The 23,825-nt window shown below is 39.0% G+C and overlaps 1 protein-coding gene across 3 annotated transcripts in view; it reads left to right on the forward strand.

The window, feature by feature from the left end:
- Positions 1-23,825, forward strand: part of LOC133516870 (bestrophin-2) — a 75,462-nt gene that overhangs the window by 47,314 nt on the left and 4,323 nt on the right. The window lies entirely within an intron of this gene.

A 23,825-nucleotide genomic window follows, 5' to 3' on the forward strand; every position in this document is an offset into this window, starting at 1 on the left:
CCCTACTACCGGTTTTTTTCTTTTTAAACAACTTAGGGTCGTGGTCATAGCTTATAGTTGCGGCGTCGCTTAGGGCCTTTATGATGTCATTATACAATTTATCTATAGCAGATCTATGACTTGACTCGTTACACATTTTGCCACAACAATTGCGAAATAAATCAGGAAAATTTATAACTTTTAACTGTCTATTACATTCTTCAGTATAAAGCTCTATCTGTTCCCGCTTTCTATCGCCCCACACAATTTTGTTAACTATTTTGTTTGGCTGACATAAATATTTAGGCCTAACAAAATTTAAATCACATTCTATTATTAAGGGGAAATGATCGGACCACATTACATCCAGTTTGACGTAAATATTAACAATAGAACGTGCGGCTGCTTTTGTTACCACACAGTGGTCTAACCATCTTCTGGACCCGTGCGCGTCACTAATAAAAGTATATGTTCCAGAATGTAAACCCAACTCGTTGACGTCAGCACATGTCCATTGTTGATCCGCGCAGAAACAAGTCAGTTCATTGTAAAAAAGTTCACCTGGGTGCGCGTTGAAATCGCCGAGTACGTATACAGACTCCGCAGTGTTATTATTAGCAATCGCACTTACCACAGCTAAACAATCCGTAAAGTCGATTAAGTTTTCCAGCTTATCCGTCGGCATGTAGACGTTTAACACCAATAATGACCTTTGACCTATAGTAATATTAATGCCACACACTCGCGGATTACCACACTGCACGACGGACACATTTTTAAACACTGTTTTGTTCCATAAAAGTGCGACTCCCCCGTGTGGTCGCCCCTGTAGCATACCGGCCGCTGCATCCACTGCCGATGTTCCTGTATAGCCAAAAGAATTGTCGATACTGCCGAGAAACTGGAAGTAGTGTAAATATGTATGTTCCATCTCAAAACTATTCCGCCAGAGGGCGCCACTTGGTAGTTCGGCAAAGATCCGCCAGAGGGCGCCACTTGGTAGTTCGGCAAAGATCCGCCAGAGGGCGCCACTTGGTAGTTCGGCAAAGATCCGTTAGATGGCGCCACTTGGTAGTTCGGCAAAGATCCGTTAGATGGCGCCACTTGGTAGTTCGGCAAAGATCCGCCAGAGGGCGCCACTTGGTAGTTCGGCAAAGATCCGTTAGATGGCGCCACTTGGTAGTTCGGCAAAGATCCGTTAGATGGCGCCACTTGGTAGTTCGGCAAAGATCCGTTAGATGGCGCCACTTGGTAGTTCGGCAAAGATCCGCCAGAGGGCGCCACTTGGTAGTTCGGCAAAGATCCGTTAGATGGCGCCACTTGGTAGTTGTTCATTGATCCCCGTCAGATGGCGTTACTTTGTACGTGTAAGTTAGTTAGTTATCGATGAATTTAAAAAGTTCGGCAAAGATCCGTTAGATGGCGTCACTTGTTCCTTCCGCAATGATCCGTCTTTGTAAGTAAGTTAGCTATGGATCTGTTTAAAAAATATATAGAGGGCGCCACTTGCCCCCTTCCCGCCGCCTCCCCGCCCTCCCCCGCCCCCTCCCCGCCGCTGCCCCTGGCCCTGCGCCCCTTGGTAGTTGTGCATATATCCTCGCCAGTTGGCGCTACTTTCTATGTTTAAGGTATTTATCTCCCGAGGGAAAACTTCGCTAAAATAGATGGCACCACTTTGTACGTGTACGACAAACAAAAAGTGACGAGGTGGCTTCCAGTGGCGAAGGTCGGATTCGAACCAGCGTCTTTAGCTAACCGGGGCGTCTTTAGCCAGTTAACGTCATGAACCCCTAGGCCACCCCGTCACGGTGAAACTGGTCCTAATTTCTCGTTTTTGGCTCAATTTAGGTATTTATCTCCCGACGTGTTGCATCAGCCGCCACCGTGGCGCCGACGGCCACCTGCAAATTCCTACGTGGGCGTCGAGGTCGATCGAGATAAGAGAGAGAATAAGTTAGATTTAAAATATGCATATATATATTTATATATTTATATATTGGCGCTACTTTGTATGTATCTGACGCCACAGAGCACGTGTACGCGTCAAGGTCGAGGTCGATGGCCTCGGCTCGCTCCCGGTGCGGTTGGTTTTGGAGCTTGCGGTCAGCAAATATATGGACTTTGTACTTTTCCAACTGCCCAATAAGTTTGTTTTAAAATATGCATACGGGCATATTTGCAAGAGCACATAATATAGAGTGGTTACAACCGGATAGAAAAATATATTTTTCTTGAATACCTGGGTATTCGATATTTATCCAGGTACTAGTCGTAATGTTAAACATACATGTTTTTACTTACATTACGGGATGTTTCATGTTAATCTAAAAGTTGTAACTATTTCTAGTTACATCTGGTAACATTTACATCACACTTTTTAGAAAAGGGAGTTTCTAAACCTAAGTATGTCGTTAACTAGCAAAGTCGAGTATATCTGTATGTGAATAATAAATAAATATCGAATATCCAGGTATTCAAGAAAAATACATTTTTATATCCGGTTGTAACCACTCTATATTATGTAATAGGTATTTTTTAGCTGACCTAATTCCGATTCCTGGTACTGGTGAACTTATTTATACCACGTCGGTGGCAAATACTGTCCGCCCGATGATAAACTGTCACCGTAGCCTATGGATGCCTGCAACTTTAGAATTGTTACACGCGCATTGCCAACACTTTAAAAACCTATACACTGCTTTTTGAATTGGGAATGGGAAATTTCCTATCGCTCGTTGAACAATAATGTGGAGAAATGATCATGTATGCGCAGGTGTGTAGATAGATAGGTATACTGAAATAAAAAAAAAGTTTAAAAGTGAATGAGTAATTATTTATTTACCAATCATTTAGCTATTTTACAATGTCCCCATGCAAGGGTTTTATTACCATCGTTCAAAATGAATCTCTTTTCATCTTTACCACAGAGAATTTTCTTTCTTCTAATTTGAGTGTACATATTGTGCTTATCACTAATCAAATTATACATGTTATCATAGAGAGTTTTACTCAAGTCTAAACAGGTATAGTATTTATTAAAATTTAACCTACGTACAGCAGCGGCGTTAACACCTTTGTTTTTTTTTATACATTTAATTTCGTTATTGTCATCAGAGTCTAATATATACGCATACATTTTTGCCCTTAACGCAACAAATTCTCGTATTATTCTTCCATTGTTTTCATCCTTCATCATGCCCACAACCTTTTTATTGACTTGTGGTAAATTATATACGTTGTTTTGAGGCAAATCTGAAGTGTCAAATCTGCTATGCAAGTCAGGTTTAATGTCTTCGTAAAAGTTATCTGTTTTGATATGATAAACAAAAGAATCGGTGTCCGTGTATAAAAGGCTTACATTATCACCGTATTTATTTAACATGTAATCATAGTGAAAGTTGTACATGATTTGTTTACTCAAATCTAATACACTAAAACCTACATAAATAGGTTTGTCATATACAATTATGGTTTTGTTCATTTGCACAGCTACTAGTTCTTCAGAGAAAATAGAGGCACTGTGGAAATTTGGTCTGGAAATGTAACGATCGAGACCATATGTAGGTTTTTTTCGTTGTTTATGTTCGCTGTGCAAAGTATCCCACCGTTTACACAACTTGACATCAACCCTTTTCTCGACATTTTCAATAGTTTTCCCGAATATGGAGTTATTCATGAGTTTAAAGAAATCTTTTTCAAAACTGTTTTTAGCTTGGATTCTCATTTGCGAATTTAAGTCAATATATGATTTTAGCCAAGATGATTGATTGAAAGTGAGAATTCTATGAATTTTCTTACAAATTAAACCTTTTTCTATATAAAGTTTGAGGTTAGCATGGTGCACGACATAATTGGTTTTGTTATCGAACGTTAGCAATAACTTTTTAATTTTACCTTCAATTGGTAGCTTGGTTTCAGCACAGAAAGCGTAATCATTATGCAAGTCATGTAAGCTATGCGGATACTCCAAATCTACTTCCAATATATATCCAACATCAGAGTCTATCCGCTGTGTCGATATATCAAACAGTTTAACCTCGTCTTCACTCATCCACCTAAAGTTATCGATTGGAAGCGGACGTCGCATGGCATCACCGTAAAGATTATTTATATCCAAATAGATGATAAAACTGCTGTCCTGATTCATGTCATAATCATGCATAAATACATTATTGGCCTTAGCATAGCGGTTTGACGCTTGACATACACCACCTCTTATACCTTTCTTTATAAATTGAATCATTTCATAGTCCGTAAACAATTCTAGGCATACTTCGGTATGTTTCAACATGGCGTCCCAACTCAAACCGGGTGCAGTGACATATTGACACGGATCTAATTCATACGCACCTAAACACACTTGTCTAAAGTTTTCAAACACTTCAGCCAATAATAGAACATCTGTCTTTAAATATAAGTCACAGTATTCACCCAGAGTTGTAATATTGAACGCATCCCAAACATCTTTTGCATGTTGGTAATCCTCATCGGAAATATTTAAGTCCGTGAGGCTGCTATAGAAGGCGGCCTGAGGGGGTAGCGCAGTTTCCTCAAGCCGCCTCCAGTCACTTACATACTCGTAAGGAAAAACTCCTTTACGCGTAAGTAACTTCATATATTTCTCACGCTCGTAACAATTATCGGATGGTGGTAAGAAATGTGGTAGTATTTTGAATTGGTCCTGTGAAAGGTTTGAAACTAGTTTATCCAGGCTACTTGACATGAATTTATACGAGTCGACAAACCTAAGACTGTATTCGTTAATCTCTAAATTGAATGAAATATATTTTTCCTTGTTAATGGGAATGCAGGTTAACTTTCCCTTAATCTTGGCTAATTCCTTAATGAATAGATGACAATCGTAACCGCTCAAATTGTGAAAGACGACTGGTATAAACTTTGGTAATTGGTAATTCAAATTACATGAATTGTGTGTTTTGCCTCTAATATTACCCGTTAAATGACAATGATCAATTACATAAGCTTCATCATCTCCAATTTTTTTCTTGCAAATATGACATATATTGGAGGATGTGTTAGCACCGGTGCTGTCGCTGTAATTTTTTTTTGGTGGTACGACTTTTTGCAAGATTTTTATGATTCTATCAGCGTCTTCACGAATGCTCTGTATAAATTTCTCCACACAATCTTCACCGCGATAGATAACAAATTTGGATAAATTATTGTCATATTCACAATGAATATAATAGGAAAAACTACATGGCACATGTTTATGGGTGTTACAAGTAGCACTTGTAGTATTAGACTTTTCATTAGCTAATGGAACTAAAATCGATTCAAAGTCACCATAAATTACAAATGGCACTTTCATTTTATTTTTATAATTTTTGAAACGTAAGTATTTATTATTAGGCTTAGGTAGCTCTACAAGTGTCTCCCCACAACCAATTGCTCGGTGTCGATCTAGTTTATTTTTATTTGCAAAGGGGTGTAAACACCCATCACATATCCATGTTTTTTCTGTGTGTTTAGTAATTTGCGAACGCACCAAACGAGACAAATTTTTAATCCAACAATAATGTGAAACATCACCTCTCTCAAAATATAACAAATTTACATGATTTTCGCAAGACATTTTCGAAATACGTAGAGGTACAATAGTCAGACCCCTGTCATCCCTTTTCTTATCTGTATCAATACCATATACATTAACACTGATTTTATTAAATTTTTCAAACGTTTTAATGTCCGAGAGACAAACCGGATCTTTTATACCTGTCACGTTAAAAATGTCTGTATAATGTGGGTACGATGAGGGACGATCACTGTTTTTATCAACTGGATAGAGAGCACTAATGATGGCCCAAAAAAAGCACTTGTTATCTTGATTTTTCACGTTAACACATGCATTCTTCGATTGCACCTCGGGTGGCAGTGGTATATATGTAGATCCTTTGAGTGGTTGATATTTGTTAATATTATTATATTATTATTATATTATTATTATTATATTATTTGTTAACGTTGACGTTGAGAAACTCAATCTTCTCGAGACCCCAACCGCTGTCCCTTTCGTTGAAATCTTCACATTTTTTGGAAATACACAAGGATATTTGTTCAAAATACGATGGAAAATCCATACAGTCTTTATGCAGAGCCACGTTTTTTGTGTTGAATGACTTTAGATCACGTATCACTTCACCTTCAGCATTGGTTTTCACAAAAGTACCAAAGAGTTCAACATTTATTTTTACATGTTTATGTGTTTTTAGTTCAATGGTAATCAGCTTTTCAAGCGTTTCTCCAATATTCAACAAATACATTTTAGGATCCAAAATGTCTGCACTCCCATTAATCCGGTATGTAATTATTCTGCACTTGAAGGCACTGTCAACAATGTAAACAGCACCGTCGGCAGACTTTTCTTGTGCACAAAGCAGGATGTGGCGGTCACTTTCCGAATGAGATATCAAACAGTTTGATAATACATCTTCGTTACAAAAGTTGCAATGATGTAACAACGCCATGGTGATGCTTCAATTCACTCGCTCAGACAACGGTACGGTCGTGCCGTGAGGCGGGCTGCGGGCAACTGACATCATGCCATGCGCTGGCGTCTGCGGTGCGCGGCGAAGCGGGGAAGGGGAGCCTAGCCGGCGCCGCGCCCACGCATGATTTGCACGTGTCAAGGTCGACCTCGACTCGTGCGCTGACGTCTGCGGTGCGCGGCGAAGCGGGGAAGGGGAGCCTGGCCGGCGACGCGCCATGCGACGCCCACACATGATTTGCACGTGTCGACACAGAGTGAGTCATTATTGCATCATCGGGCTTGACTGAGAATGGTTAGAGAAAACGGGGATTTCCCGTCGACCAAACACAAGTGAATGATTACATATCTTCAAGTATACTCTGGTGAACCCACTTTGTGAGTAGAAAAAAAAGACGTAATATTCAATTATTACTGCGCGTTATTACTGTACAGCCTACAATTGCATTGGTGTAGGGGAGGAAGAAAGATAAGGTTCTATGTTAAAATAAATAATAAATAGGTTAGTTATTGTTTTTTATTTTTATTTTCATGAAACTTTAACCGTTTCAATTGAAAATATAGGTATTACACAAAATATCGGTGGCATAACACTTGATTTCAGAGTCGACAATATCGTTTACATTGCACAAACTACCTATAATATTGCGTGCATGTTGAACATTAGCGGGGTGATATATCTTGAAATGTTTCTTGAAGAAGTTGAGACGGTTTTCGTAGGTAGACTTTATTTTGTTCAAGTATCCGATACGTGCGTTAATACACTCCATAACACATTCGATATGACTCCATTCCATGTGGTTTATCACCAAGGGGTGTGTGTTCGTCACCGGTTCATAGTCACAGCTGAGTAAAAGTAACGGTACAGGAGAGATACACATCCGAAGACGATCGCACTGAATCAGCTCTGGTGAAACACACATTGGGCTATGAAAGAAGTTTCCAATGACGTCAACTTTTTCCGCAAACATTGCATTCCATTCTTCACAGGTGAGTTCATAATGGCCATTAAAACTGACACAGGTATGTAATCTGATTTTAGCTTGAATAAACTGCAACTTCAAGTATACATGGATATTTGCAATCGGAGCACTTGCACCAGCAGGACAGCGTTTGAGATTGTAGACACTCTTGCTCAGCTCACAGCAACCATCACCAGCACCGGAACAATCAATCGACGGTGTGTAAGAAGGTAAAAAAATGTTTGAATAATTCATTTTTTAAACGTATTTTCAAAGTTCCAAGACACGTTTACAATTGAGGGTGGTCAATGCTCTACTGAATGATTTTACGTGTGGCACTGGTGAGAGCGTTGTACTCAAACAGTGAATCATTGATAATGAGACAGTATGCCGTGGTGTTGGCAGGTACATTCTCTTTAAACTCCATTTCCAATTTAATATCAATAGCACCAGCTCCCGAGTTGAAGCTGTCACACTGTCTGGACGTGTCAATGACTATTAATGGAGAGTGTGTCTTGTAATGAGCATAATTTACTTGAGGGCTGGTATGATCACGGCTGTAGTACGATCGTTGGAAATTGGTAAATGCGTCATATAAGAGCGCATAGTTGTTTGTTTTAAATTCAGCCGAAAAAGGATCGTATGGATAATACTGTGCGTTCAAATACACCCTGCAATTGGTAAGATTACAATGGTCGAATATACTCATATCTTTGGTCTTGTCGTTCCTGCGTGCCGTTTGGAAACCAACAATGAGATAGCGAGGTTTCTCAAGCTGAGTACTAGTCTTGATGCACCAAATATGACGTTCTGAGGAAGGTAGTATGGGATATTCATACAGTTCCCACGTGCGGAACGCTATCTGAACTGGTATGCTGCCCTCAACATACGACATTAAGCGCAGTTTCTCCTTATCAGATACTTTTATGACTGGCATCCTCCATGTGACACGAGTGATTTCAATCTCACCATTTGGAGTCGGCGGTTTTGGTACCGTATTCGGATCAACGGGTGCTAAATCTAAACAGTTTACATCTATACTGGCGCGATTTAATATCAACTCGTGTTTCCCATTCATTATTACCTTCTTGTAATCCTCGGCGAAACCCAAGAAATGAGATAGTGGTATGGTTAATGTAAACTTGTCATGTATCTTTTTAGCACCAACTTCCCACCCCGCTGTCTGAAGACTATGGTCCATTTCCTTGGTGTATGAGATTAGTCCCTTAATGGTGGATGTGATGCCGCAGTTTCTCGCTCGATCAATCTCCACACCGTTCAATTCATAACGAATGTCTTGAAATAAAAAAGCAGCACCATTGTTGACCAGTAGACAGCCTTTCTCCACAGTGCCTTCCACTAATATTTGACTTTGACTCGGTAGTAGAATTAGATCTTGACGGTTGATACATATGTGGATGTTATCGTTGTTTTTGAAAGAGTCATTATACGGAGTGTATGGGTGAAATTCTATACTTTCTATACTGTCATCGAATAACACCTTCTCACCAATGTTTAAGATAGATGACGAGGACATACTTTGAAACCGATACTCTGTAAAAATGTACTGTTTTCTCTAGTCAATTTCCTTGGTTGTTGTTGTTTTTGTAGTGACTGCCGCTGTCTCTCGTTAATACGACGAGTTGTAGTAGTTCTCTCGACGAGAGCAAGATCTCGACTAGTTGTGAAGGTGTTGTTACCAAGGCTTTTATTGTTATGTATAATCATTTTTTTTTTTACTTTTTACGAATATGCAAACGAAGTGCAATGCTTTCACCTCGGAAATTTACCGTATTACCGTGCTCGTTTACAATGCGCAATTCAATGTTTTGTATGCGATTGTTACTCTTCTTGACGGGTAGATATATAATATTGGTAGGTTGTTCAATAATTTGGTAGCCGGGCGGGACGTCAGGTGAAAACTCGTGTAAAACATGTGACGGCTTGTTGTTTACGAATGAGCCCTCCACAATATTGCACTCTATTCTTATAGTGTTTGTAATGATTATATTAATTGTTTTATCCGACCAATGTGATGTTTTTGCTTTAAGCTTTTTCGCTGAATAACCAAACAATGACCCTATGCTGTTTGGTTTGTCAAAGCGAATATCATACTTTGGCGAGAATATCATACACTTGGAGGTATTGTTATTTACAAAGATATCCACCAATTTTTCACCATCACCTTTAGCCCTCGTTGTCATTTCCTCGTTCAAGAGGTGTATTATACTGGAGAGCTCGTATGAACCTTCAGGAATTGCGATTACATCATCCCCATAGTGAAACATATTATTGCTCTTATCAACATTAGGAATAGTGTTGAAAGTCTTAAAGTACACGAGAGCACACTCGTAAAAACCATCATTGTCCAATTCTAGAGCCGGTTGAAAGTCTACATTCAACACAGGCTCGTTACCGCTCAGACTTATTGTGAATGATGTCATAGACATGATACTGACGGGTAGACGATTAATGTAAGAATGAAACTACGCATGTAATGCTCATTATATTTATTTAAAACAAACGCTTAGCATTGGTACACAGGAAGGCCAAACATAAGTGTCCACAATTTACAGTATTAAATTTCTGTAATCGATTGTAATTATACTCTACTCGCATGTTGCGCTGTTGTTTGGTACTAGCGGAATCATTTATATAATCAATAAACTCTCGAGGTGGTCTCAAATCACCAAAGCTATCAAAATATAGACAATAATTACCCTTTTTCGCATAGGCACACCAATGTGTACCTTCACCCTGCTGAGAGTCTAAATTGATAATACCAGTTTCATAATAGTGAGGTTTCTTTGGGAGATTATCTCGCATGAAAACACCCCTAAAGTAGGGGATTTTCTCTCTACGTGCAAATCTCACAATGTCCACATCGGTGAGAGCTTGACCAATCGGAGGTAAATCTAATTTCTTGTTTTTTTTTTTTCGCCACTTTTGCAGTTGCCGTTACTGTTGCTGCTGCTGCTGCTGCTGCTGCTTCATTAGCCGGTGTAATGTAGAGTCCCATTCCACGTTTATAAGGTGCTAAATATAAACCTCTACCGACAATCTTGCTTTCATTGTTATTATTATTATTTCTATTCCTGACCATTTCATAAATATTTTTAGCAGCAGTGGTAACACCGCCGGCCAAAGTTCCCGTGGCTGCTAAAGCACCCAGTAGCGGTATCAAAGCTGGTAGGAAACCGCCTCTCTTAGGTATTGTTGTAGGTGTATAGTAATTAATGAAAAGCCAACAAGAATAACTGACATTAGTCAAACCTGTATTGATCATATTTATTCCAATTTAAATAAATCACTTATAATAAATGTTTCATGTGTAAATATGTACTTATCTGACCACCTATGCCTTCTTATGTCTGTAAAAATGGATAAAAATGTTGTAAAAAATAAATGTGTAGAAAAGCGACAATTTTGTAATAAAAATTTCAGTAATTTTCAATTAAGTCTTGATTTCTATGACTGGGATGCTCTTTTGTGTAAAAGTTCTTGCCCTAGTAAGCTTCTTGAATTAGTATTAAATGTAATTAAACATTACTTCAATGTACATTTTCCTCATAGAAAATGCGTTGTAAGAAACCATAAAAATGTATGGGTTAGTGATGATATATATAGATTACGTCAGAAAATTCATTCTTATAAGCTAAAACTTTCAAACAACTTGAATAACGAAGAGTTTTCTAACTTATTGCAACTTGAAACTACTTACTCGATTGCACTAAAAAGTACACGAAGTAATTATCTAAACGAAAAAATATCTAACAGTACCAATAATAATATGATTCGAAATATATGGGGAATTATTTCTTCTGAAACTTGTAAGAACAATAAGCGAGGAAACGGTGCGCTAGAAGTGCTGGTGAGCCGGTCGGAGGGCGCGGGCGACGCCGCGCGCGCCGCCGCGGCCGCCGAGCGGCTAAACAACCACTACGTGTCGGCTACTCACGGCGGTGTCAAACCGTCCACTAGTGATGCACTTGCATATCTCGAACATTATCTGCCTCCGACACCGTTACAATTTAATTTTGAATTGTTCACACTTAACGAAATGATAAAGTGTGTTAAAGAAATTAAACTGAAACACTCAAAGGATGTGAATGATATGTCAACCCACATATTAGGATACCTACCTTCAATTTTGGTGTCCCTATTATTAAAGTTATTTAATGATTGCGTTCTAACGGGGAAGTTTCCAGATGCACTTAAAATTATAAAAGTCCAACCGGTATATAAAGGGAAAGGCGAAATGCATCTTCCAAAATCTTATCGTCCAATATCGTTGATTCCTATAATTTCTAAAATCTTTGAGCGCCTACTTAGTGCCAGAATTCTAAAACACTTAGTCTCTAATAATGTTTTAAACGAGCATCAATATGCGTACCGACCGGGCCGCTCGACCGTGAGTGCGGCGCGCGACGTCGTGGCGCGCGTGCTAGCGCACCTGGAGGGCGGGCGGCAGGTCGCGGCGATATTCTGCGACCTCTCGCGCGCCTTCGAGATGGTCGACCACACGCTGCTTCTGGCGAAGATGTCTCGATACGGTATTGAAGGCCAATTTCACAAATTAATAGAATCATTTTTGAGCAATCGTAAGCAGTGTACCTACGTTTTTAAACGCAAAGTCTAACCTGGAAACCATGGCTGATGCTGCTGTTCCCCAAGGCTCGACAATGGGAAATTACCTGTTTCTTCTGCTCGTCAATGATATCACATCAGCCTGTGTCGGCCCAGAGTACGTTATGTTCGCAGATGACACGTGCATCATAGTAAATGCAGATAATTTCTTAAATTTACAATCCAAACTGAGAGAAGTTATGAAACTAATATCTCGCTGGTTCACAGTCAATGGTATGTGTCTAAACGTAGACAAAACGAATATAATTCGCTTTCAGCTGCGTAAAACGAACAACGACAAGCTCGATATAAGTTTGGACGATATCATTGTGCCCCAAGTCGATAGCGTAAAATATTTAGGATTTGTAATCGATGAGGGCCTAACGTGGGCATCACACATAGATGAGACTTGTAATAAGCTGTCTTCAGCGTCCTATGCATTGTCTAGGTTGGCTCCCAGTCTGTCTATAGATAATATAAAGAAAGCATACTATGGGTACTTTCATTCCATTTTAACCTACGGTATCGATTTGTGGTGTACCGCAGCTGATCGTGACAAGATCTTTAAAATTCAAAAACGTGCCATTCGGGTTATTGCTAGAAAACCTGTTGATTACCCGGCACAAGAATTATTTAAAAAACTCAAAATCTTAACTTTGCATAGCATTTACATCCTTGAGGCTTGCAAATACGTCAGACTGAATCTCAGCTTGTACATGACCAACGCGCAGCGCCTCGGCTGCAAGGCGCGCCGACCGCACCTGCTGCTCGCGCCATGCGCGCGCCTAGCCAAAACTCGCAAGTCGCTTGCTGTGTTTGGCGTTAAAATCTATAATGCTCTTCCGGCAGATATAAAAAAAACACCAAGTGATACAATCTTCCTTAACAAATTAAAAACATATCTTCTAGGGATGGCCTTTTATAGCACTGATGACTTTTTCGAATCATAAAAATCATCACTAACCCAAACAAATAACAAGTAATTAATTATAAATTTAAATGTGATAATGTAATTAATATGAATTTGTAATAATAATTAACTGGTACCTGACATGTAAAATTATTTAAGCATAGATATGTACATTTATTTATTGACTTGTAAAATTTGCCCTTTATCAATAAAACATCTGAATCTGAATCTGATTGGAATGACTCGCTGTTTCTGTTGTCCCTTAACAATTTTCCCTTTAACAAAATGTTTCGCAGCTTTTACACCCACTTTTAGTAGTGTATTAGTAGTTGTATCCTTCTTTTTCGCAATGTGTTTTTTTACAGCATCACGACTTGCTTTAATGACTTTTGATATGGGAATCATACCCATACCGTGTTTAACTTTATATTTCATAATCTTATCTACCGCTAACGCGGCAATACGTTCACCAATTGAATTGTTACCACGCCAACGATTTTCAGCAGCTTGGGCCAATCGCAAATCTGCTTGATGACGTCCCTCCAATGTTTTATCACGTGAGTAGGCAATATCGTGTAATTTACAAGCTTCGTCAAGCGGATTCACACCGGGATCGTTGCGAGCCAATCTCTCCTTCAATCTAGTACCGGGACCGCAATAATTGTAACCGGGTATGTGCGCTTCGAATGGTAGATTATTAATTAAATTATTTATAATACCCCCACCGCTACTATGAGATCGCAGTCGTCTAGGTCGTTTGGGATTATGCTTAACACTAACCCCGCCAATGTGTGTTATCATCTCAAGTATCTATACTTGACTGTGTACGTGAGTATAAAGTATGCCTATATATCTATATAATATTTAAACCTTTGAAATTTGATCATGTATGTGTGTATGTGTGAGTATAAAATACATGTCCTAACGATTTGATACATCACAGTGAAATGAAGCTTAAAAAAACAAAACACGTCACTGGCTATTAAAGATTGGAGTGTTGTGCTAGATGATAATGTGAAACCAGCAATGACTCATCGCTCCCTTAAACATGGCTCGTTGCTGGCGAATAACATTAGATGTCTCATCTGTGGACCTTCCAACTGTGGCAAGACAAATGTTCTGTTGTCTCTGCTCTTACATCCGAACGGTGTAAAGTTTCATAATGTTTATCTTTATTCGAAATCATTGAATCAACCTAAATACAAGTTTCTGAGTGACGTTTTAGAGCAAGCGGGTGACATACCGTTTCACACGTACAATGATAAGAGTCAAGTCGTCCCACCGGAGGAAGCTGCGGAGGACAGCGTCATTGTATTTGACGATGTGGCTTTGGAAGATCAAGATGCCATTCGTCAGTACTTTGCAATGGGACGTCATCGTTGGTTAGATTGTTTCTACTTATGCCAGACATATAGTAGGATACCTAAACAGTTGGTACGTGATAATGCCAATCTTATATTGCTATTCAAACAGGACGAGTTGAATTTAAAACATGCCTATGACGATCACGTGAACACCGATATGGGTTGGGAAAAGTTTAAGGAAATTTGTCGCGAGTGTTGGCAGAAAAAGTATACTTTTTTAACAATCGACAAGGAGAGAGACATTAATAAGGGTCGATATCGTAAAGGATTTGACGTTTTCATTATTGTATAAAATTTAGTGTCATCTCCGGTTTATTATCAGTTTTATGTTGTCAGCTACTGAAGAACAACGTCGTTTAATTTATATCCTATCAACATATTAGCATCGGCCGTACCAAAAGCAGCAGCAGCAGCAAAAGCAGCATCAGCACATACACTATAAAATAAAATATGTTTGGTAATAAAAAGTTGAAACGGAAACTCGTAGATTCCATTGAGAGTGTAAAGAGAAAAGTAAAAGCGTTGCGAGCAGATAAAACTTTGCTTGACACTTCGCTAGCTCAAACCTTTGAACCAATTACAAAACCGCTCAATGTTTTAATGACTAAAGCTTTAGAATCAAAAGGTAATAATAATAATGATGACAATGCTAAACCAGCAGTAATGAATAACCCCCAGCTCCCTTTGATAAAGACCTCCACACCATTGTCAAAACATTCACGTAAAAGGAAATATCTGATTAAAACCGAAGAACCCAATAGTAAACTGATTAAGTGGAGTAATAATCTTTTTACAAAAACACAACAGTTTGATGATGCTGCTGATGATGATGATGATGAAGATGATTCTAATGATGATGCTGATAATGATGATGATGATGATGAAAGAAAAACAGAGGGAGATGAAGAGTTTAGCGATGCTGAAGATATGAAGTCGGCTCTTGAATTTGATGAAGGTGGTAGTGGTAATAGTAGTATTGATGATCTACAAAATAAATATATGAAACATCTTTTAAAAACATCAAAAATACCATTTGGTGTTTATCTCAAGGATAATAAAATGCATATTGGTAATAGTCGGGTTAAAATCATTGATGACGTGTTACATATTAAAGATTCACGATTCAACCTAACTCCTGGACTGTTGGAACTTATCTTTAAAAGAATACCAAACAAGAATATAGTTTTGAGAAAAGATGTAGAGGATTACAATAATATTTTAGACATTACAAACGCTCATCGTAGAGGATTCTCGCCAAACGGCCAATTGAGTGGAGATAGAAGTGTAAAATATCAATGTTACATTAAACAACCACAAGAATCAAAGAAACATAAAGAAGGTGGATGTTTGAACTCTGGTAGAAGAGATGTATTAACAACTAAAACTTTTTATCCTAAAACTGATTATATCTATTGGGATGATCCCAACGAACTGGTGAGCCGTTTACAGCTTTTGATAGCATCACAGAATGCTGGCAACACCTCTCATTCGAACGAGATCAATGCAATCGTTGAGGAACTGACTGAGAGCGGTATAATTTTAAAGTAAGAAAACAGACCCTCTTCTGTTAGCTGTTTTTAAACCTGTTCTGAGCTGTTATCTAATAAAACAGACATGTTTTGTAACTAAGCCTCTCCCCCCCCCTTGCTACCTTGTTATAAATACCGATGAGGCCTCCCCCATCGTTCACTTTCACAATGCCTCTTAACAAGTTTGGACAATACTTGGGTAGCGAGTCTACAATCCGTGACGACTTGAAAGTGGAACGAGATTTAGTAAATTTTGAAAATAGACGGGTGGCAGGAATTCATAAATCTTTTCTTAAAACTGATGCTATTTGTAGGGCTGAATTGGATGAACAAGTAGTATTTTTAAACACAAAGCTAAAGGCAAATATTAAAGATATAAAAGATTTACGGGTAAAGGTTGAACAATTATCAGCTAGAATTACTACACAAACACACGCACCACAACCAGCCCAAACACCATCAGCAACGGCAATAGCTCCAGGAAAGCGATTGAAGAAAAATGAGTAAAGCTCAAGTGGTCAACGAGATACACAGGTATGCGAGAAAAACATTTCCACGTCGTCGATTCATTCAGAGGGGGCTCGATGACACATGGCAGATTGATCTAATTGATATGCAAAAGTACTCCAAGGATAATAACAACTACAAGTATATTCTAGTGTGTATCGATACCTTTTCCAAATACGCTTGGATGCAACCGCTAAAGTCTAAGAGCGCTGAAGATGTTACAAAGGCAATGAGCAGAATTTTGAGTGAAAACGGGAGAAAGCCCAAGAATATTCAATCAGATGATGGAAAAGAGTTTTTCAATGTCAAATTTAAATCGCTCATGAAACATCATCATATCAATCACTACTCTACCTATAGTGTCATGAAAGCTTCCATAGTGGAAAGGCTAATTAGAACCTTAAAACATTGGATTTGGAAACAATTTAGCATGAATGGTTCCTACAAATGGATACAGCTGACAAGTGAAGTGGAACAATATTACAATAACAAACTGCATCGTACTATCGGTATGGCACCGGCGAGTGTGAATAAAAACAACTCTAAACAGTTGTTACATAAAGTCTACAATCACATTAAAGTCAAACCACGTGCCAAGTTCAAGGTCGGTCAACATGTGAGAATTAGTAAATATAAATCCACTTTCGCCAAAGGCTACACCGGCAATTGGACTACGGAAATATTTACAATAACTAAAGTGCAAACTACTAATCCAGTGACCTATTTACTTCAAGACGCTAATCACCAACCCATCTCTGGATGTTTTTATGAACAAGAGTTGCAGAAAACTAAACACAATGACATTTATCTAGTGGAAAAAGTTTTAAAGCGTCGTGGAAATAAAGTGTATGTAAAATGGCTTGGCTTAAATGAAAAAAGTTGGATAGAAAAAGATAACATTGTGTAACTATTTTACTCAATAAATATTCATTTACTCCAAATCAATGAGGTTTCACTCAATAAAACATTCCTATATTCAGTAATATGAATTTATTATTAATACGTGTACATTAAAACATTTACATTCGCAGCGAGCTAACAATTTAAAATTAAACAATGACAAGGAATAAATGCATCATCACCTTAATATGTACGAGCATTCTTACATTTAGGTTCACATTCATAATCACCGGAAGCTATTATGTTTGGACCTAGCACACAAAATATTACATTGATTAAATAATTAAAAGATTTAGTATTGAACACCACGCGTGAAAATAGTTCCGCTGTAACGCCACCTAATAACGCAATCCAGTCTTGATAGTTGATTTGAGCATCTCCCACTATCTCTTCTACGTCATCGTTTAAATCGTCCCACATTACAATTAACGGGTAAATATGACAATCGTCATGGTGACCTTCGATATACAATCGTTTTAACAATCTCGCTACTTCCGCTCTAAATGTGTGAAATGGCATGGGGAGGCGCCATCTATTAATCAGAGTATTGTTCTGGAACGCTTTTATCCACTTGCTTTTACATCCTTGATAAAAGATTTCATTTCATCGCTCGTATCGCTCTCAGAAGCGCTCTCTAGGCAGTTTGTTTTTCCCTTGTCCCCATCGTCTTGTTTTAACAGTGCCTTTGCTGTTGCCATCGGTTGTGGTCCGGGTGACGATTGCGAAGTGGAGCTGCTACAGCCACCGTCACAGCCGCCGCCGCCGCTTGTGGTGGTGGACAACCAACACTGGCAGCACCAAGTGGTGATGAAACTTTTGACTGTACCTAGTATATATATTTATGAAGTTTGTTTATTTGTGAGACTTCATCCGGAATTCTTCAGTAAAAAAAAAGATGTATGTAAGTTCAACACAAGGTACCCTGAAAGACTTATTATCCCGCCTAAAAAAACAAAATTGTATGGAAAGAATGCGCTATGTATGTCAATTAGTATTTATAATAGTTTACATGATGATATCAAAAAATTACCATTTAATTCATTTAAATCTAGGTTAAAAAAATGGTTAGTAGATAAATGTTTCTATAGTGTCAATGATTATTTTGATTATTACGAGAATATTCTTAACTGATAGGTATAATTATGTATTTTTAAGCTCTTTTATTTTATTGACATTGCTAATCTCCTAATTATTTTTATTAATAATATCAATGTGTTGTAAAATTACTAATGTATTTTAATATTGTTATGTTTTCTTGCTTGTTTTAATTATATTGATCTGTTATGACCTTGTAAATATGGAATGAATACCTACGTGTAATTTAGTAATTTTGCATGCCAGCTGCTGGTGAAATGTGTGTTTCCCTAATATATTGACCATCTTTTGTACCATGTTTCAAGCAAAATAAATAATTTATGATTATGATTATGATTATGATGGTATTGTTGTCGGCTAGGGAAAATATAATAAAAATATTGTTATTATTTATATTAAAAGTCAGCAAGTGTTCCTAATTGAGAACATAAGGGATAGGTCGAAAGTGATAGATTATTTAAACTACACAGACAGAACAGAGGTGAAATACTCAAATGTTAATGTGAGTATAATACAACTATACTTACATTTGGCATATGATGAAGCTTGCGGATCCATGATTTCAACGCAATATTCGTTGTGACACTGTAGTGGGAATATGGTTCAACATGCTCTTTTATAGCAGAAAAATTCAGTTGAGGGGTGGGGTGTAGACGGGCGGGCGGGGCGCATGTGGTAAAGAAACGTGTGAAACGGTTCTCATGAACTATATGAAAAGAGGAAAAGATTTGTTTGTTAAGTTATCGTACAGGAAACGAAACTACATTATTTTGTAATAATTAAAATATAAATATATGTACTTACCTCAACTTTCGGTGCAAACTGAACCATCTTTGTCGAGCGAGGTCAAATGTAGTCATTTACATTATTGCTCAACGAGCTATAGGAAATTGGCATCGATACATGCGAATTTCACATAACGCCTAGTCTCACTACGATTGCATATATAGTCGAGAAATTAGGACCAGTTTCACCGTGACGGGGTGGCCTAGGGGTTCATGACGTTAACTGGCTAAAGACGCCCCGGTTAGCTAAAGACGCTGGTTCGAATCCGACCTTCGCCACTGGAGGCCACCTCGTCACTTTTTGTTTGTCGTACACGTACAAAGTGGTGCCATCTATTTTAGCGAAGTTTTCCCTCGGGAGATAAATACCTTAAACATAGAAAGTAGCGCCAACTGGCGAGGATATATGCACAACTACCAAGGGGCGCAGGGCCAGGGGCAGCGGCGGGGAGGGGGCGGGGGAGGGCGGGGAGGCGGCGGGAAGGGGGCTAGTGGCGCCATCTATATATTTTTTAAACAGATCCATAGCTAACTTACTTACAAAGACGGATCATTGCGGAAGGAACAAGTGACGCCATCTAACGGATCTTTGCCGAACTTTTTAAATTCATCGATAACTAACTAACTTACACGTACAAAGTAACGCCATCTGACGGGGATCAATGAACAACTACCAAGTGGCGCCATATAACGGATCTTTGCCGAACTACCAAGTGGCGCCCTCTGGCGGATCTTTGCCGAACTACCAAGTGGCGCCATCTAACGGATCTTTGCCGAACTACCAAGTGGCGCCCTCTGGCGGATCTTTGCCGAACTACCAAGTGGCGCCATCTAACGGATCTTTGCCGAACTACCAAGTGGCGCCATCTAACGGATCTTTGCCGAACTACCAAGTGGCGCCATCTAACGGATCTTTGCCGAACTACCAAGTGGCGCCCTCTGGCGGATCTTTGCCGAACTACCAAGTGGCGCCATCTAACGGATCTTTGCCGAACTACCAAGTGGCGCCATCTAACGGATCTTTGCCGAACTACCAAGTGGCGCCATCTAACGGATCTTTGCCGAACTACCAAGTGGCGCCCTCTGGCGGATCTTTGCCGAACTACCAAGTGGCGCCCTCTGGCGGATCTTTGCCGAACTACCAAGTGGCGCCCTCTGGCGGAATAGTTTTGAGATGGAACATACATATTTACACTACTACTGGATATCCCACGGCGTCAACCATGTCTCTTGCAGACCAATAATGTCAGACGAAAGACATAACTGTCTTATACTGTCAATCGATCTCTTAATACTCTTACAATTGAAGCTAACTAATTTGTAAATACTACCATCCATTCACTTGTCGGTTATTATTGCCGCTTGGGCTGCTAGGCCTTTTCATATTTCTATATTTAAAATGCACGAATTTCCGAAATATTACGCCCTGGGGCCATAAGGATTCATCCAAAAACAAATCGAGTTTCTTTTCCGCCACTAAAAACTTATAGGCACAATGTTCTTTATCTTTATTTATCGTCAGTTTTTGAAGCTTAATACTCTCTCCGGTCCTATTGTACACATACTCTTCTATATGTTGTTCGGTTGTTTCCCTATGTACTTTGGTTATGAACATAAGTACTTTAGAGTCAGCTGCTCGGAACTGTCCATCGCCAACACTAGCACAACCTTTTCTACCTAGAAAGCGACCATTGGATTTTCGTTTCGATCCCCCCACAGTTGTCCATTCACCATTCTCTTTAGCAACATCTGCAAATGACTTACGCTGAGATAATTGTTTATTATCTCCGTCATAGTTCACATCGGGGCGGCTCGGTATAAGCACTGTTAACGGCTGTTCGCCCGGCTTAGCGATAAGCGAACCGGTCTGTCTCTCGGCCGGCTCAAGAGCTGACGTCACCGACACAGCTAATGCATCTACCGTTTGTATATTATCTTTGCAATTTTTAAGCGGTGATTTTCGCGTTTGGTTGAGATTTTCTAGGCTTGTCAACTGCGTATTTTTAAATATCGGTGTTCCGGTCTTTTTCGACGCATATGCATCGGTTGTCACATCATCATCGCCATTGTTTATTTCAAACGAAGTCTGTTGTAAAGACTCTTGGGACAGGTCATGTGTAGTATTTAAGGGCTGTTTTGGCGATACGTTAGTCTTCGAAGATATGTTAACCGCCTTTAACGAGTCTGTATTGAACACAGATAGCGCTGAGGGCCCACTGTCGTTTATCCAAGCTCCGCGTTTTGCATTTACGTTCACAAAGGGTGACCGTGGCAGTGACTCATACCTCAAGTTTTGAATATCTTTTCGTAGCGCTTCAAGCTGTTGATTCGTCGCGTACATCGATTTTACTGTATCAATCTCTCTTTGAAGTTTCGTAAGGTCCTTTAAAAGTTTCGTGCAATCCAAATGATCTATTGATAATGGCGGTAATCGTTCCAAATTTCGCGCAACGAACACTGGCACTTTTTCTGAGTCGATCGATTTTAGTAATGATACAATATCTTAAAGATCCCTTGCTTCCTTTCCTCGCTTTTTTCTTGAAATATTCCGCTGATCTGTCGTTACAGATTCAAACAACAAAGATTTCGAATTTTTTATTTCTTCGCTCGTAAATGCACTAGAACAGAGACGCACTATAGTCTCTTCGTCCACCAAAAATAGTTTATTTTGAACATACGCTAGTAATTCGTCAATGACGATGTTACACACATTGCACTTTACAACGTTCGAAATTTTTTTTTTTTTTTTTTACAAAAATTAAAAATTAGTATCGGCGCTATTGACACGTTATCGCCCGCATCCGCTACCGATCGCTGCGCGCGCGCGACTGACAATACTGGATACCTTTAAGACAATAGTGGATTACCGCTTCTCCATACGAACATAGTCGCTATTTTCCTCCCTGGATATTAATATTATAGAAAATGTTTTACACTCATTGTATATTAACATTATACATTGTTAACCATAGCTTCCCCTTCGTTTGAATTTGAAATCATTGATTATCGCATTGCTTGCTTTTTGTTGCTTTGTCTCCACTACCCAAAAGTTGCAAATTTTTTAAGCTCAAAATTAAAAAAATCAATCGAAGGGGCATAGTTACACATCAAAATGCGTAATTTTTTTTTATATAATTGTACGTTCTACATACCGCACATTGCCATCTCAGCGAAATGACTTACAATTGCGTAAACCAATAAAATACGAGTCAGTTCACGTTTATCATTAGGACCCATCACGCGTGTCCTCATTAGCACCATCATTCACAATATCGCGCTTTATAGTTAAAGTAATTCTGTATCAATAAAGTGTTTATTTTAGGCAATATTGTGAGTTATCATTAACACTATCATACATAATATATGTAATTGGTGTATGAGGCACTAGCAGCCCATCAATTTGTTAATATCCAGAAAGGAAAATGAGAACTACGTTTGTATGGAGATCTTTCCCTTTCCTCTTAAGACAATGCCGGATTTAGAGGTCTGGAGGCCTCGGGCAATAAAGGAGTGGAGGCCCCCTGGCCCCAAATTTTTTCCAAATAAAATGGTAAACTTCCCGAATTCCCTATTCTGGGGGCCCCTCTTTTGTGGAGGCCCGGGGCAGTAGCCCCGGTTGCCCTCCCCTAAATCCGGCCCTGTCTTAAGACGAAGGCATACCGCCCCGAAACCGCCTTACTTAGGGCCGGTCGCACCGAGTTCGGCCGTCGGCGTCGATCAGTGTTCACTTTACTGCTGTAAACTATGAAACATTCCATACGAAAAATAACGTAGACACGTTTTAATGGTGTAGTGACAGACTGCTTGGTGCCACCGACCCTTATCCCATTGTTATTTAAACAGTGTGAGTTGTTGCAGATATTGCCATTTTCGTTTTAGATTTATTTAATAAAGCTTTTTATTTAAATTTACTACTTAATAAGTCTACTACATATTTGTGACGTTATCTATGAAAAGGGACCTTATTGTCGGTGGCGCTTACGTCATTATCAACGATGTTCCCATATTATAAACAACGCCGCACTGCGTAGTGCGGCGTAAGCGCCATCGACAATAAGGTCCCTTTATATAGATAGTGTCACATTTTATAACTTCAAAACGTAAAACTTGACTGGGTTGACCACTTAAAGATATTTTAACTACGAATATTAAACTGTGCTATTATGTATTAGGTACGATCAACTTCAAATAAAGAGGTGGATTAACTTTTTAGTGTCACTCTTTGCCTTCCCTTGGACAACCACTCCCGAAATCCTGATTTTATGGTATTTTAATGTAGGTATCAAACATACGTTTTTGTGGTAGTTTTATGTCAAATAACTTATACATACAACTTCTCTTTGAACAAACTGTGCCAGTATTGTCCCTTGGAAAACGGGGCAAAATAACAACACAAAAAAGTTGATTCGCCCAAAGACATTAATTAGCACATTAACTGACGTAACATGCCGTGCATAGGAACGCGTTATCATGGCAAAGTACTTAAATAAATGCACCCTCAACTTTAGAGGCTGACTGTACCTAACCTACACTCTGATCGACATACCTACCGGAGACAGACCAAGCTAAATTGGCAGCGATTACATAGAGTGCAAGTATTAACTTCATAATTTCTTTTAAAATGACACTTGCACCGTCTGACGCATCAAAATTGCTGCCA

The sequence above is a fragment of the Cydia pomonella genome, chromosome 4 (genome assembly GCF_033807575.1).
Source record: "Cydia pomonella isolate Wapato2018A chromosome 4, ilCydPomo1, whole genome shotgun sequence".
Classification (NCBI taxonomy): Eukaryota; Metazoa; Arthropoda; class Insecta; order Lepidoptera; family Tortricidae; genus Cydia; species Cydia pomonella.